At 33.8% G+C, this 5045-nt stretch overlaps 1 pseudogene; it reads right to left on the minus strand.

Annotated features, from left to right (window-relative positions):
• Positions 1-339: 339 nt before the first annotated feature.
• LOC120147044 lies at positions 340-1090 on the minus strand (annotated as a pseudogene).
• Positions 1091-5045: the final 3955 nt, after the last annotated feature.

Raw genomic sequence — 5045 nt, forward strand, 5'->3', positions numbered from 1 at the left:
TTTTGGAGTTTAAATTGTGTAGCCTATGGAATTTAAAGACTAGAGACATAATTCCACCATGTTTTTGGCTTGCAAATAAAAGAGAAAAAAGAGAGTTTGGTTGTCGTACATTAAACGAATATGTTTGTGAGCGTTAAATAAACATATTCACGAATGATAAATAAACAAATACAAACACCTTCAAAAATAAATAAACAAACATAAATTGAATATAAATAGTTTCGTAAATAAACAAAAGAAAACAAACATATATTTGTTTAAACTAGATTCATTTACTCTCCTATTAATAATCAAGAAGGGAATATGTTGTAACTTTCCAAACGAAATGATGATTGCAATGATTGTGCCCTCCACCTAGGGAGCAGTTTCAAATTTACATGAATTATTGCCTGTCAAACAAAGAAACACAACTTAGATTTCAATCATGGCTTCTCTTTGCCCCACCTTGTGCTAACCCTAAAAGAAAGAAAGCGACATGAATCTAACATGATTAGTTCAATTCATTGAATATTCATTAGTATTTCCACCGGCATCAGACTTTGAGTCTCATTAACATGTCCATCAGAGTAAAATATCTTACTTGGGTCAAGATCTGTGATGACGGCAGCAGAATTGAAGTAGCAAGTAGCTCCTTTGTTTCTTGAACTTCTGATAGTAGTTGTTGAAGGCATAAGATGCATGGTCCTTTATAGTAGTTGGATAATAACAAGGTTGATTCTTTTGTATCTTACTGCAATCTGCTCCCCCCTTTCCACAAGCCCAATCAAGTGCCTTGAGCAACTCTTCTTCTGGTGTTTGCTCATCAGCTATACACCATTCTCTGAACCCTACACCTACTGACAAAAGCAAGATTTTACGTTAAGGAACAAACTTATAAAACTTTAGGGTTGAAAACAGTGAAATATCAATGAAATCATTAAACATGACATTTTTACCTGCTGTCATCTGCAATGTTAGAGAAACCAAGGAGAGAACAAACAGTGTCCTAAATAGAGCAGATGCCATTGTGGGTGGCTAAAGATGGAATGTTGGGCATTTGGTTTACCACTGCCACCAATATTTAGCTAATGGCTATAGTGAAAGTAGTCTCGGCAAGTTATTGTTTGCTTTTTTCAAAGTAAAGGTTCCTTTCTTTTATTTATCCCTACATTGTTCCTTCCATCTTACGAAAGTAAACTCTGAATACCACAAATATAACGCTTAGGGAAATTCAACTAATGGAACCAAAAGAAAACGGGGTATCTATATATGTGTTGAACTAAAGGACTAACATCGATTGAGTTTAATTTAGTTGATATTATTACTGGTAAAATATATATAGGAGGACGTGAGGGCGAACGAACTTTAGATTCATAGATATTATATATTATGAGTAGAATTTATCTATAGATTATATAAATCTTACTTATGAATGATGATTAAACTTATGTTAAATGGTAACCTTGGACTAAGCTTATGCTTATGGTTTAAGCTTTTAATCTGCAATCAATAGGTCTCGTAGTCCTAATGTTGGTGAGGGCAGACAAAAAGCAAAAGCAAAAGCAAAAGCTAAAGAAGAAAGCTTTAGACATTAAATACGATCCACAAGAAATTTCTGTTTCGGCCTTTGGGGCTGCACCCGATTATCCGCCACAAATTGGGCTGATAAATTTTTTATTAATTAATTGGGAATTATTAATTAACTTGAGTGGTAAAAGAAAATATTGCTTTAAGATTCAAGCAACTACATATGTAAGACGTGTATGAATTATAAATGATTAAGAAAAATTCAGAATATATATTATCTTGTAATTATTTCATACTATTATAGAAAATCAATTAAAAAATACAGCCCAATATTCAATCTTTGGAGTTGCTATGGAAATGACTAATTTTTTTTAAAATAAATTATATAGATACATTATTAATATATAAAAATTATATAAATTCATAGTAATTCGAATGTACAATAAAAAAACACTAATAGTCAACAATCTCTAAAGTAGGGCGTTAAAATCTCTCAGTTGATACCTCTCCTCCAATAGATTATGGGTTCATTAAAAAATGGTTGTCCCTTTTTCCCATATATATGGGGTAAGGGGGAGGTAAGATAGTAGATTACCCCCAACACCAGGTTGAGAGCAGCTTCCGTAAGAGACCTTCGAATTATGAAATGCCCTCCATGGGACTCGATCCCACGACCTCAAGATTATGGGTTCATTACTTGAGCAAAATTCTCTTATCCTCTCTCCTTAAGTAGGAATTGTTAAAAAACAAAACAAAACAAACACTAATATACAATATCAAATAAATTTTCTTTAAATTAATTTTATATGATAGAGTATATAAATGTTATAAATTATGCATTTACCTTTGATTTAATTATCGGAGGTTAGGGGTGGTTTAGATATTATAATATGTACTTTAGAAATTTTAATATACTTTAGATATTATATATGTATTTATTGACCTATGTTTATACTAATCTTCCTTCATTGTTTGGACAATGAATATACTTAATTATAGATTTTACATTTTATCGAAAGTGGTCATATCTAAATACTAGAGTGAATAAGATAATGTTCCATTAAAAATTAAAATTTAATTTTAGTGATATAGCGTGCCATAATTCATCAATGCATGATTACTTCTTCTTTTTCTATAAAAACATATAAATATTTATTTATCTAGAATAGTTCGTATAAAGTAATATAATATTAATATTCAACTTTCTATTAATATACGTTTGACGTAATACATAATAATATGTATTATACTTTCAAAAAGAATTCGAGTTCAAATCTTTGCTGACAGTGTTAGAATGAGTAATTAAATTTTTTGAATATGAATATTACGGACATTATTATTGTATGGCATATTTTAAGTGTATTTGAACTTTTATTTATCTTTCCAATATCAATTTTAGATTTGTACTGATTATTTCTTATATTTTAACAAACCATTTTCCAAACAAGATAGTAACTCTTGTAATAATTAAAAAATTTCCATATATTATTATTTGTGTATCAAATGTTGCATAAATATTAAAGGGGGAGAAAAGCCTCTTCTAGGCTTGTTAGAAATTACTTATATCTATAATATATAAGATAGAACAACACGAAGGAAAATTACTTATACTCGATCGATGATATGAATACTACTATTACTATGTCCAACTCTTTCACTATTATTACCTACTACAAGGACCAAACTAATTATATCATTCATTACAGATGAAGAGATGTATCAACGTCATCACAATACTCCGAATCTTGGATTTTGTCGCGACCGACATGTAAAGACGTCGATGAAGGTGTTCCGATGATTGTCGGCAACAAGGCAAAAAGTGGGGTCTCCATGCACCCCAAAGTACTGGAACTCGACGCTGCTGCACCACCAGACCAGATTGATAGATTAGGCACTTGACGAGGTGGTGCCACTGATGTAAACAAGTGGAACAACAACAAACCCGATGGCGGCGACTCATAAGAAGTGGGGTGAATGTTGCATTGTTTAGGCTGCTCCGACAACTTTCTCAATAGTTCCCTCTCTTCCCTCATCTCTTTCATTCTCTCCAACTGCCTAAACCTCTCTTGAAGTAACGCAATGGACAGTGATTGCGTCGACACGACATGATCGTCGATGCTTTCTCTTCCCATTTGTGGCCTTAAGGAAACATACATTGAAGGGTATGTACTTGTGTATGTGTATATATATAGGGTGTTGGGATGGTTGATTGTTTCGGTTACTTGCTTTTGTTAGTTCAAGACATGCATTTGTAGTTGTTCGATGAAATTCTAGGGGGAATTAGAATCGGAAGGTAAGGGGAAAAAGTCCAAGAGGAAAAGGTTGTATGGGGCAATCTATAGGACGAAGTACTTTGGGTTTAGTGTACGTAAGGAAGAAAAAAAGAGTCCGAAAGAATGTTGAAAGGTAAGCACATGGGATTGGAATTTGGAAGGGCATATTTGGAGCAACAATAGATTTAGGGGATGCTCTCTTGTCAGACCTATCTTAGCTTGCCCCAACCCATTGCTTCTTTTTAGCTCAAGAGATGCTGGTGCCCTTCATAGTGGGGGTTGTTTTAAAACAAATATCCACTCATTCAAATTTATTAATATTTTTCGATACTCCAATGCTAATCCATCTCACTTTAAAAGTAAAATGATTAAAATGTGTCCTGCATCATAAAAGAGGACCTGTACATTAATTTTACCCGTTGTTAACTGTATATGGACGGGGGTAAAAGACAAGGGGTAGAATAGAATAGGGACAGCAATCTTAGGAGGCTCATAATGCTTTGATTGAACAATAATGTATGACAAAGACAGACAGGCAGACACACATCAAACATTCTCTCTCTCTCTCATTTTGATTGAGATATGTTTTGTCCTCATGTTTTTGGAATGGAATGGCATGCACACATGAAAGCTGCATATGCCACCAACAGTGTTTGGGATTTGAATGCTTCCTCTATGCACTGGAATGAAGAAGAAAAAAAAACCCTCCCTAAGGATGAGAATGGAACCGAACAGTATACAATTGAATCGAAAGTCGAAACACTCGAGTTATTTTATCATCCCCACTAGTATGGTTTTCAAAATCGGACCGGTCAGCGAACTAGCCGTGCTACCGGTTCACTGGTTCAACCGGTCGAACCAGTTAGACCGATCGGAAGAACCGGACGACGTCATAATTATTTAAAAAATTAAATAAAAATACCAAAAACATTTAATAAAAAACTAAAAACATCCCCCACACCAAAATTCCATCATTCATTACTTGATTCACTTCTAATAAAAATCTCCAAACATTACACATTAAAACCAAAGCAAAAGTTGATTAACCTTCAAAATAAAAATTTAACTTTTTTAATTTTTTATTGATGGCCGGTTCTTAGCGGTTCCGGTTCAAACGGTTCACAGCCGGTTCACCGGTTCGTTGCGGTTCACTAGTAGCGGTTTAATCGGGTTAGAATGAACCAAACCTGGCAACGATTCCCGGTTGAACCGGTCGATCCGATCCGGTTTTCAAAACAGTGCCCACTAGTTACTAAATGTGTAAAC

The sequence above is a fragment of the Hibiscus syriacus genome, unplaced genomic scaffold, assembly GCF_006381635.1.
Source record: "Hibiscus syriacus cultivar Baekdansim isolate YM2019G1 unplaced genomic scaffold, ASM638163v2 tig00110933_pilon, whole genome shotgun sequence".
Taxonomy (NCBI): Eukaryota; Viridiplantae; Streptophyta; class Magnoliopsida; order Malvales; family Malvaceae; genus Hibiscus; species Hibiscus syriacus.